Source organism: Leguminivora glycinivorella, chromosome 20, assembly GCF_023078275.1.
Source record: "Leguminivora glycinivorella isolate SPB_JAAS2020 chromosome 20, LegGlyc_1.1, whole genome shotgun sequence".
In the NCBI taxonomy this organism is placed as follows: domain Eukaryota; kingdom Metazoa; phylum Arthropoda; class Insecta; order Lepidoptera; family Tortricidae; genus Leguminivora; species Leguminivora glycinivorella.
Genome location: NC_062990.1, coordinates 12,933,246 through 12,946,877, shown reverse-complemented (window position 1 = coordinate 12,946,877; position 13,632 = coordinate 12,933,246).

Genomic DNA, 13,632 nt, shown 5'->3' with positions numbered 1-13,632 from the left:
ATTTTTTCCTTGTTATGATTCATCTGTCAAATGCAACCTGTTGCTAACCCAGCCAAACAAAACACTCGAGACGATAATTTAATACATAAGAGCTATAATATATATGTATTAACTAAACAAAAGACTATAACATACAGCTAAAGGCCAAAGCTGAATACTTTAGCCGTGAAAAAGATTGCCAATTACCCAACTTAGACGCTATACGAAAAAATTCCAAGGCCCGCCGAGCTTTATCGATCTGACCTTGAGCCACCTTTAGCCGTACAATACATTGCAGTGTCATCGAAATACCCTTTGACGTGTGTTTGCGATCTAATGAATTTCACTAAGCAATTAAATCGTTTATGCTTAGTTTGTAGCAAATTTCGGCTCGCGTCGCAGTGCATTTTTTCCTGTCCGACCGGACAGCACAGCGCAACGCGCCTTCTTGTTTGTTGACAACTATCATATAGCTACGCGTAGTCGGATAGTGGCTGCGCGCAAGCCATATTACGTATTTATAAGGCGATTCGAGACGTATTACATCCGAAATAACTGTGAATACTATCGCTCAAGTGCTTTGTTGACATTATTGGACGTATTTACGAGCGAACTGCCAGTGAACATTGTGATTTAGCAAAAAGGCGGGCTAAAATCAGTGCAAGTGACGATTACCAGGCTATTTATAGACAGACGCGAGGCAAGATAAAGCTGTATTTACTGACATAAGGAGTGTGTGGTGCGAAATAAACATTGTAGACTGTAGTCGTGACTTTATTACTGTGATTTCAATTCTAATTAGACTATTTTTCTATGAAGAAAACGAAACCGCGAAACTAGTTTGACAGCTCACGGATGCACACAAACACAGACTGCGGCATTGCGCATGTGTGGGTGCGCCGCGAGTTTACGAATAGTGATGTGAATATCTTGCGCTTATCGATTCGGTCCGATTAAACCTATTTCAAGGACGTTTGTTAATATTGGTATGGTATTTAAAAATAAGGATATCATTGAATGCTACATTTACTAAGAGAACATCAATTTGAATATAATTATGGAGTCGATTAATCCTGATAGTCAAAAAACTGAGGAACCAACTTCTGCTAGAGTTTCTTCTTCAAGTTCGAATCAACTATTTATAGCAGACAGTTTCGACTTGCCTGACGACACATTTCGCATGAGCCTGGATAGTTATTCAGAAATCGGAGAAAATGTAACTATAGGAGACAGGAACTCTTCCATAGATATAGAGCCAACTGGTTTGGTTAAAACTGCTTCAACGCCGGCCGTTGAAACACCTGAGACTCCGGTAGTCGAGCCATTTACTCCTCTTGCTGATCCTTGCACGCCGCCTCCAGAGCCGTCCCCATCCATTGTAGAAACACCGAAGATAAACGAGCAAGATAAACAGAGACCTCAGAATTTACTAAAGTTGTCCTTCATTAAGAACACCGATGATGTTTTCGTAAAACCGTCTCCTGTTACGGAGGTCATGTCGCCGGCCAGAATGCTGCAGTTTGAAGTGGACGCATGCGCGACGCCGACCATGAAACGAGCGGCAATTAATTTCGATTTCTTTAAACAGAATAATTTTGATGAATACTTTGACGACGATCCTAAAGAAGAAAAGAAAGAAACAGTTGAGGTTTCTAAAGATTTAAAATCAAATGAGAAGGCGTTCGAAGAGGCTGCCGTTATCGTGAAGGCCAAGGACACTGTACGACATGAAATCGGTTATGGTAAGTAGATAACTAAAGATAACGGTATTTTTTAAGTTTTATTAACAGCGGATATTGTTTACAAGGTCGAAGGAGTTACAATTAATTTACTTCCTGTGGATTCTTTTTGATATCAACTGCTTTTATATCTGTACGCATCGCATATGAAGAACTGCTTGCCTGAAGAACAAAATTTCCCTGGTGAAATGCAGGTAAGTAAAGGTAAGTCACTCATAGTATGTATAGGTAAAGTAATAGGTATTTTAATCTCGAAGTAGATAATCTGTATGATTCTTTAGCTTTAGCATAGGACTTACTTGTCTGTGATAACAAATATCTGATAGTGATAAGACATATAGAGTATAGTATAGCGTATTATCTTGATTAAAATAATCAGATTACCTACCTACCACTCCATTGAATCTTCTCAATCAATTATTAGATTATGCTTTCGTGTAATTTCTCAGCAAATGACACATGGGCCCATGTGTCTTATTTGCTGAGAAAATTATTTGTAAGGTAACGGACCCAATCATGGACAGTTTAAGAAAAAAAATCGCCTGTTTTTGATATTTCACTGATAAATGTAAAAATTCTACCGCTAAGCTAAAAAGAGCAATTAGAATCATGTTTCGCCTTCCGTACCGGACATCCTGCAGGCCATTCTATGAAAAACTAGGTATCCTTACGGTACCTAGTTTGTATGTGCTAGTTTTACTGACAGATCTGGTGAAGCACATATCAAGACTTGAAACTATTGAAGAACAAGAGGCGCGTAAAGAGTCGCGCACCAAAAATTTAAAAGTTCATTTTCGTCCATTATCAAAAATAGAGGAACATTGCACAAGACACCAGGCCGTTAATCTGTTTAATAAATTACCATTAGAATTAAAAACTATTAACAACTATAGAGTGTTCAAACATAAATTAAAGCAGTTTTTATTGAGAGGGTGTTTTTATTCCATAGATGAAATATTTGATTTTGGTTTGTCGTAAGTGTCGTAATTTGTCTGTTTTTGTTTACTATCATATTAAGTTTTGTTTTTCATTGATTAAGTGTTCAGTTGGTATAGGTAGTTATATCTAAGATTTTGTTGTCTTATCTGTCATGTAAGTACTTTTTTATATGTTTAGAATATGTTCAGACACAATGTTATATTGTTTATGAAATAAAGTACTATGACTATGACTAAGCGTGTTAAATCTTGAATGTCCTATCCTTCTTTTACATTTCAAGCGTATTGCAGAATAGATTCTCCTATTGGTTTCTTCATAGTTAACAAATTAAAACTAGGTGTTTTTTCTCCAATCATGGACGGCAGTTCTCCAGTAATGGATCCCCCATTATGGACAGTGAAATATGTTTAAAATTTTACTTTTAAAGCCAACTGATACTCAATGAGTCAATGTTACTCGTATATACCATAAATAAAATTAGCTTGGGTTATTTTAACATAAGATTGTTTCTTCTAAATTTTGGTTTTATAAATTGTTCCTTGTCCATAATAGGAGGTACGCAGTTTTCCGGCTCCAGTAATGGACACTCGCAAAATAACGCTATTTCTTTATATCTTTGGACTCTTTGGAGCAACAAACTAATATGTTTTATACCTTATCTCATGCTTAATGCAGTAAGTAAAATTCATTCAAGTTTACACCGAGTATTATTTTTTTATTATTTTATACATGAACTCAACTCTCTTAGCAACATTGCTAAGAATTCGTCTTGATATTTTTTTCAATAAACTGGTGAATTTTACCTTGTCGCCAAATCCTTCAGAAATAACCGAATTAATTGAAACTTCAAAATTAAACAAATGGGTTAAATTGTGGCTTAGGCGAGAGGCTGGCAACCTGTCACTGCAATGCCACAGTTTCGTTTTCTTTCAACCCCTTATTTGCCAAGAGTGGCACTGAAGCTTTAGTAGTTTCATGTGCTCTGCCTACCCCTTTATGGGGCACAGGCGTGATTGTATGTATGTAAAATTAAACAGCTCTACAACTCTAGTTTATGGTACATTACCGTCAGTTTTTAGAAACTAATTTTAGATACTTATTTTTAAGGATTTGTGTTTTTTTGTCCATAATGGCATCACCATCCATTATAGGGTATTTTACGTTATTTCATTAATTGATCATTAATAATGATTAGTGAGAGAAACGAATCGGGGGCCGATTATTGAATTTCGAGCGGTCAATTTTGTCGCTCGAAAGTCTGTAGTAGATGATGTAGTACTATTACTAGCGATATAAATTGAAAATCTAGTGGACATATGGTAGAAAATCTTACTATCCCACATGTAACTGAACTGATATAGTTAAGTACTTGAAATTCTTCAATTATTATATCAGATTACAAGTTACAACTATATCTTAAACCACAATATTTTCTGATAAGTACAGCGTCTACTGCGAACATTCGACGTCTTGTCTCTCTGTCGCACTTATTCGTTCGTAAGTGCATCTGAAAGGGAGGCAAGACTATAAATACCACGCGTCATTAGATAGGTCCGAACAGATAGTTAACGTTATCATTAAAGATAATGATTGTTAATGACTATGATAGTTAAAATGTTTGTCTTTACTAAAATCTCGTTCGGTACTAAAGGGCATATTAAATCTACGCATAGTAATGGGTAAGGTCATTTATGGTACTTAGTGTAAGTCTTTTGAAGATATTTTCGAAAGGCAACATAATATAACTATAAATACTATTCATCATCCTCCTTGCGTTATCCCGGCATTTGCCGCGGCTCATGGGAGCCTGGGGTTCGCTGTGACAACTAATCCCAAGATTTAGCATAGGCACTAGTTTTACGAAAGCGACTGCCATCTGACCTTCCAACTCAGAGGGTAACTAGGCCTTATTGGAATAAGTCCGGTTTTCTCGCGATGTTTTCCTTCACCGAAAAGCGACTGGCAAATATCAAATGACATTTGGCACATAAGTTCCGAAAAACTAATTGGTACGAACCCGGGTTCGAACCCGCGACCTCCGGATTGAAAGTCGCACGCTCTTACCGCTAGGCCACCAGCGCAACTATAAATACTATTATGATCTTTAAAAAATTGGGTCAGTTATCATTATCAATCCACACGATAAACCATCTTTAAAATAGAACATTGAATGAAGAAGAAGGTAGCATCATGCGCACGTAACATCTCTGTTGCAAGCGTCTTTAAGCTTACGCTGACTGCCCAAATTATTTGAATGAAAAATTACAGCAATAAAGTTATAAAAACAAGACGGGGAGGAGGAGGCCTATGCCCATCAGTAAGGAGAAATAAAATGGAGTGGAAGTTTGCCATCGAAACGACAAATTACCTCACCCAAACCTAAGGTTGGAAGATATCGCTTCATATACATTTTCTGTAACTTTCACTGAAAACGTAACGTATTTTTTTAACTTCAAAAAGTCACGGTAACCCTACATATCAGATTACAAGTTACAACTGTATCGTATCATATACCATAATTTCGACGTTGGCTATTATATACGTACGTTCGACGTCTTGTCTCTCTGTCGCACTTATTCGTTCGTAAGTGCATGTGAAAGGGAGGCAAGACTATATAAATACCACGCGTCACTAGATAGGTCCGGTCCGAACAGATACAATAGTTAACAATTGAAGATAATTATTGTTAATGACTGTGATAGTTAAAATATTTGTCTTTACTAACATCTCGTTCTGTACTAAAGGGCGTATCAAATCTACGCATAGTAATGGGTAAGGTTATTTATGGTACTTAGTGTATAAGTCTTTTGAAGATATTTTCGAAAGGCAATATAACATAACTATAAATAGGTATTATTATGATCTTAATGATTTTTTGCAAGCGCTGGTGGCCTAGCTGTAAGAGCGTGCGACTTTCGATCCGGAGGTCGCGGGTTCGAAGTTCGAACCCGGCTCCTACCAAAGATTTTTTCTGAACTTATGTGCGAAATGTCATTTGATATTTGCCAGTCGCTTTTCGGTGAAGGAAAACATCGTGAGGAAACCGGACTAATTCAAATAAGGTCAGATGGCAGTCGCCTTCGTAAAAACTAGTGATAACGCCAAATCTTGGGATTAGTTCTCAAAGTGGACCCCAGGCTCCCATGAGCCGTGGCAAATGCCGGGATAACGCAAGGAGGACGACGACTATTATGATCTTTAAAAACTTGGGTCAGTTATCATTATCAATCCACACGATAAACCATCTTTAAAAAAGAACATTGAATGAAGAAGAAGGTAGCATCATGCACACGTAACATCTCTGAGTTGCAAGCGTCTATAAGCTTACGCTGACTGCCCAAATTACTTGAATGAAAAATTATAGCAAAAAAGTGATGAAAAACAAAAGGGGAGGAGGAGGCCTAAGTTCTTCAGTAAGGAGAAATAAAATGAAGTGGAAGTTTGCCATCGAAACAAGATACCTCACCCAAACCTAAGGTTGAAAGAGATCGCTTCATAGAGTTAAGACTGTTGTTATCTAGTTTTTAAGTGTGTTTCATCAATTGTATGTTTTTACTGTATAGTGCACAAAACTAGTACATTACGAATATTACGATACAATACTTTAAGTTCTCGCGCTTTGTACACATATTTAAATACGATACAAGTGCGAGAAAGAGGAGGTTTGAAACGAGTGGCGATAAATTAAAATACGACCGAAGGGAGTGTTTTAAGGGTAATTCTCAAAATAGTGGCATCGTACCCTGCCATCACGTTTTTGAATAGAAAGTATGCGAAATATATAATTTTCACATATAATTAAAATTTTCATAAGTAGGCATTAACGTGACACATTGAGGCCAACACATATTTTTTCTATAAATATAATACTTTTGTAAAAAAAAAATAAAGAAGACCGTTTTCTACTGTACCCTGCCTTGTCACAACGCGACACTGCTCAAGTTTTCGCTCTATAGATTATTAAATTGCAGTTTTATGATAATAAAATATCGTTTTTTGTAGAGAATAGACTACTATATTCTTAAATATACGTTGCACGGGATGTTTCGATTACTTTTGAACACTAATTTTCACCTTCAAAGTTTGTCCAGCGATATTTTCTCCATATCCTGTGCGTCCGCGGTATTGCACCTCACTCACACACAGAAAGTCTTATTTAGGCCCTAATATACGTAAAACACGTAGCCAGTATGGTTCTAGCCGCCGGTGTAAAGGTTTGTGTGTGAGGTGCTGCGGTCTTGTGGTTAGAAGTTTTCAAAGTGTGACGTTCGGAGTTTGTAACAGGTATGTCCACTTTATTCTGGCATGATTATTTTAAAATATTAATACGGCAGTTTTTTTACCAGTAACATATTAATGTTGTATTGAAGCATAACTATGTATATTAAAATTATGACAGTTGTATTATCAACAGTTTCGGAGATAATATCTAGTTAATCGGATTTTCACTACACCCTGTGTAACTTTATCCTGCCATCACTCTGCAGGGTAAAGTGACTGTTGACAGGATAAAGAAATACAAGTAAAAAAAAGCTATTTTGACATGGTTTTTACTAACTTGCAATGTATGTATGTATGTATGTTTGTATGTATGTTGAGGTCAAATCTTGCAACCCAATTTGAAGCAGAAATATTCAACCGACTGAGCTGAAATTTTGTATACACGCTTCGGATGACGTTCGCATATAAGCGCCGATATGGGGCATTGGGTCCTTCGATATTGGGCAATAGTCTGCTCAGCGCCGAAGCAGTCCCGACGAGGCTAGGAACCAATTTGATAAAATGTTCCTCGGAGTACCAATTTTGGTTTGAATTTAAGCCCAAGTACTTAATTTGGGGCGTAAGAGGGACCGCCTCACCGCCAATAGGCAAGGCAACATCCCTATCGCTCTTGCATATAGGCATTACAGAACCAGATTGCATTTCGATCGGCGTATAGCGTCAACGATTATCATTTTGGCTAGGTCGGCAGCAATCACTTTCTTCGGACAGAAGCCAACCTTTCCTTCGAAAACCACGTCATCGGTCGTGGCAAGTAACACCGCAAGCCCAAACAAATTAATGCGCCTAACTGTGAGCTCAGTTGCCACTGTGGCTCTCCTTATTATCCTGGTACTTTCTTCCCCTCACGGCTACTATTGTGTCATCGGCATAACAAATGGTGATCATGCGGAGAAGTTGGAGTACTCTGATAGCCAAGTCAAAGCCAATGCTCCAGAGCAGGCGCCCAGTACCGACCCCTGTGGAAAACTGTGGGTAGGTTATGATTATTATGAATATGCATGTGGGTAAGAAGAAGAATAAAGAAGTCAGTCTTGATTTGAGCACGTAGTCTCATTGACCTGTCCCTATACGTTTATATGGCGCAGCCGGTAGGAACACCACACTCCATTCGTCTTTCTAGGCATCTTCCTCCTGATTCATTGAGCAGTACTCTATCTGCAAGGTAATTCCCTATGGTGAATGATGATCTTCAAATAGAAAGGCGCATCGTGGAAGCAATGCGCCTATTTTATTACCACATAAGGAAGAAAGCTGAAGTAATTGGCAATGTCAAGAGATACTGCGATAGCTCCCTGCCTTTTCTCTGCTACCAGACCGCTGTATTTATGCAGCGCATCAATTGCGTCTATCGCTCCTCCCAGAACCCGATCTATGATGTTTGGGCACGTGTCTTTCAAAATGCGTGCACAGCAGTAGATGAGACTTACGATGATGCGCTCAACATCGTGCCAGTTTCATCTAGGAAGGCAATGGGACGGTATCCTAAGGGACAGTCAGCTGGACTACCCTTTTTTCGAAAGGCACAGTCTGCCCACCTTCCAACGAGAATTTATACCCTCTCGGAGGCAGTCGTCAATGTGGCCACGTAATCTACTTCCAAGATGTTTAAAGAGCCAAGGCACACCGTCCGGCCCTAGAGTGGCCCTCATTTTAAATACTGACCTCATTATCTCGACATATGTTTCCCACTTAAAAGTCAATCACTCACTCGCAGTAATCTCTGCCCGTGGTTAACGAATGATATAATTATGAAAAAACAACTACTTAACGATCTATTACAGCTAAACGGCCCAGCCACAAAAGATAAACACTACATTTTTATGATACTATCATTATCCTTACAACTAGAAGAAACTATGAGACATGCGCAACAATCGTACTATTCCAACACTTTAAAAAATAGTATCAACCAACAAAAAACACTTTGGCAAATAGTAAATCAATGCACGGGCCGCGCTTCATCAAAACATCAATGCAGTTTGAGCGCATTACGCGACAGCGACGGCGCATACTATGAGAGTTTAGACCGGTTAGCAAACGACGTAAACACATTTTTTCTATCTGCTGCCACCGCCGTTCACGCGCCTACCGCAAATCCAACCGAAACAAATCGTTTGTTATTGCATACAGCGAGTCCTAGCACTGTCTCAATTTACCTACAACCTGTTACTGAGAAAGAATTACATGACGTTGTGACAAAGAAAATAGCCTGTAAAAATACTCTCGACATCTACAATATCTCCACAAAACTTTTAAAAATCGCGTTGCCATTTATATTACAACAATTAATGTACATCTTCAACGTCTTGATAAAAAATGGAACTTATCCACAAGTCTTGAAAAAAGTCAAAGTAGTACCAATCCACAAAGGAAGAGGACAAGTTGATGACATAAAAAATTACAGACCAATAAGTATCATTCCGGCAATCGGAAAAGTTTTCGAATACTGTTTATGTCAACGATTTTCCCTTTTTTCGAACGCTTTCATATAATTAGCGACAAACAATACGCGTACAGAAAAAACAGATCTTGCATCACCGTAATCCGCGAAACAATAAATAAAATAATGATATCGAAAGAAAAGTCATCACACGTCGCAATTTTATTATGCGACATGACGCGCGCTTTCGATTTATGTAATCACGACGTCTTAGCAGGCAAACTCCACCATGCTGGAATTCGCGGTCCAGCACATAGAATAATGATGGAATTCCTAAAACAGCGAAAACAGGTGGTAACCTTGAACGGCGGCCAGGTACAGTCAGAGGTCGGGGGGGTCGACATTGGGGTGCCTCAAGGTTCGTCGCTAGCCAACCTGTGCTTCCTATTACAAGTCAATGACCTACCGGCCAACGTACTAGGCGACATGTACCTATTTGCTGATGACTCATGCGACATTTTGACAGCACCCACTATTCAAAACCTAGAAGTGCTCATAGCTGAAGACATTAGGAGAATGCAATACTGGTTCACCCAAAATGGCTTAGTCCTTAACCTTGAAAAAACGCAAGTAATGCACATAAACTTAGGTGGAAGACCTCCTAGGCCTCTATCAATCCATGTTGACGACACACATCAAATAGAACAAATTCACCATACAAAATTCCTTGGACTAACTCTGGACTCAGCCCTGAAATGGGACAAACACATTGACAATCTTTGTAAGAAACTTTCCGGCTCATGTTTTGCTATAGGAAAACTTGCCAATGTCTTACCGTACAAAGAATTACGCTCAACATACTTTTCACTCTTCCACTCTAAAATGTGCTACGGCCTGGAACTATGGGGCACAGCAGCTGAGTGGCATCGAGTCTTTGTGTTACAAAAGCGCGCGCTAAGAATTCTCGCTAGAGCTCCACCGGGTACGTCAGCCAAACATTTGTTCGCAGACATGAAAATACTCACACTACCCTCACAATTCATATTTAACATCGCAAAACACGTACACACACACAAACACACCTTTGCAACGAACAAACTCACTCGCACTCGCTTAGGAAGCCGAGAACGACTGCTACCAGCCTCCCACAGACTAAGCAAATCTACCAAGACAATGCATGTTCTAGGTCCTAAAATTTACAATGCGCTGCCTAATGACATAAAAATGTTAGAAAGTAACAATATGTTTTCAAACAAACTTAAAAATTGGCTAACCAAAAAATGTTTTTATACTGTAACGCAATTATTCGACATTGACATATCCACTAAACAATAATTTATTAATAATCCTTGTACTATCATATCAATTTCATTCTCAAAATATTCTATTCGAATTGTAATTTTATTTAAATGTAACCTACATAATAATAATATTGTAATATTGACTCTTAATTTTATAGATGTTACAAATATGTTTTGAATTGATGATACAAAATAATTTATTCCCTGTTGTTGACATGTAATATTTTAAGAATATTATGAATAAATGAGTATGAGTATGAGTATGAGTATGTTACCAAGGAGACATCAAGGAGACGAACCAACTCTTCCACTGGGGCAGCCATTACAGGCATTACATGCACAAGTACAACTCACATTGTGAATCATCATATGTGCTTTGTTGTTTTACAAGACTGTGATTGTAGGTACTTATTTATTTATTCTTTATTGCACATAATAAAGTACAAAATGGTGTACATAATGCCTTAAGGCATTCTCTACCAGTCAAACACTGCAGGCATCGTGACTGAAAATAATAATCAGATATCACTTACTGTACTTCAACTGTTTTGAATAAAAAATAATGGATATTGTTTAAAAAATACTTTTTTTTGCTTTTGTTTCTACTTAAAGAAAAAAATTGAATCCTAACGAAATCATAATAGTCGATATACGTTGAATTATTAGTGGTAAACTTGTTTTTTTATTCAAACTCTCTTTATCCTGCCACGTTTTCCCTGCTACCCTGTCTATTCACTTTCTCCTGTATGTCTAAAATTTCAACTCGCTATAAGTTCTACGTTTTTACGACTATTTCGTTCCCTCCTGCAAATTCCGTATCATTGATGCACTCAAAAACATATTTAAATCCAAAAAGGTACAAAAAACCATTTTCATTTTTTTTCATTCACTTTACCCTGACGGTGCCACTTTTTTGAGAACGAACCTTAAACAGACACGAGTTACGAACGAGTACGAATTTCCTTTTCGCACTTACAAGTGTACGATACATCGTACAACTTTTTTTAGTACAGATGATCCTCCGAAGTTTCGACCTGCCAAGAAATTAACCACTTCTCGCACTAGTGCGTAAAAAAAAACACCATCTTTACTGAAAATAATATTTATTAATATTGTTATCGCATGTCGTGTAAGTCGTGTCGTTTTGACTATCTTCAGTCAGACGTACCAAAACAAATATCTACGTGTCATTTCTTCAAATCGCCAGGCCTCGCTCGGTGCTTCCGTGTATCAAACAGCCTTCCTTATTATCGCGATAGAACTCAAAATCAAGATAATTACACGTTTGCCAAAGGGCAATTTCACAACACAACCTACCGTAATTGTTATTGGGAATGTTTAATTAATTTGTTTTGCACGTATATTTTATTACGTGCCAGTTTTATTCAAACAACGTGATTTTAAATTCTTATATTGCTTTGATTGTCGTTTTAATGCATCAGTCATCAATTTTTGAGAAGATCATTTTTAATTACTAATAAATTAAATTAAAAAAATGTCTTTACACAATATCTATACATAATAAATCAAATATGTAATCTACCCAAATCAAATTCAAAAATGCATAACATAAAATCATCGTTCTGTGGTTTAAATTGTTGTACACGCTGGTTTTTTTTTTGTTTTCAATTCGGTTAATTCGGGATAACGATATCGGATTTTATCGAATATCATTAGTTATGGGAAAAATTTAAACCTAGCCCCGCAATTCAGGACGTGCACTTACGGGGCCTTAATTCACATGCCTTATATTTTTTCTAATCCTATAGTTTTTTTTTATATATATAAAGAACATAATTTTTGTCGGTTGTTGCAATTAACCTATCAATTTTAATTATATGGTATCAATAATATAAATCCAGCGAAGTTATTGGGTCAATACTTAAAATGAATAAATGTTCTAAACAAGAATAAACAAGTACAATAAAAATTCTACCTGCAACAGCTTCGATTATGAATTGTCATAATCAAATCTAAATCGTAGTTAAAAAGCTAAAAGTATGTAGAAAGAGACGAGGAGAGTTTCATCACTCACACTTATCTGGCATCTCGCTTGGCTTCATAGATAAGCGATAGCGTTGTCTCTCTTTATTTACGTCCATGAAACGGTGACTTCACACTACAGTATAAGCAAAGAGAACAGAAGCAACAGTACAATTGCGCACTTTATTTCACTATAAAAGGGTTTTGGCTAACTTATTTTTTAAATTTCTGTTTAGAAACCTACTTTTAAATCGTTTTTGATTCAAAAAAGTATCGATACAACACTAAACGTTAAGTATTTGTCATTTTGACGGTTCATCGATTGATGTGGTTGTTTTGCCTGCTCTACTTGGCCTCGTAAATCGTGGTGGGGGAAGCGCTACTCGCACGGTTTCTATTTTGCTTTTCTCGATTCAATTTCAGTTATTTTACCGCGCTGAGCGAGTTCATGTCTCATTCGCGCGAGCATTTTGTAACTTATTTATATTAATTTAGTGTATTTAGACATTAACGGACTAATAAAATTAGTGATAGTGAAAGGTTACAAAACGGATTTGGTTTGGATGTTATGCGGTGGTCTGTACAGACAGTGTATATAGTGCAATTTTTATACGAATCGGATGGATTGACGCAAATACATAATTGTGCGTAATCCCAAGTAAGTGGACGACGAAAAAGGCTGTGATTTTGTAACGAAAGCATACAAAGAGGTAAAAATAATAAATTGACGTTTGAAAGGTGTGAAAGTAGACGCAAGTGAATTTGCCAACGACTGAATCGAGCGAGCGAGTTGCGCGTTGAGTCGGCTTGGGTGCGAAGGACTCCCGAAATCGGGCGGTTAGTCTCGCCGCCGCCGCGCCATCTGGAGCTCGTGTCGCATCAACGCGAACCGAATAATGTTCGCAAAATTCGACGTGTCCCGTACTTTCCCTGACAAAGTTGGAGAGTTGTGAACTGTTGTAAAATATTGTTTACGCGGCAGCGAGGGGTGGTAGAAGCCTACATGGTTCTGGTGTGCGGCTGAGCC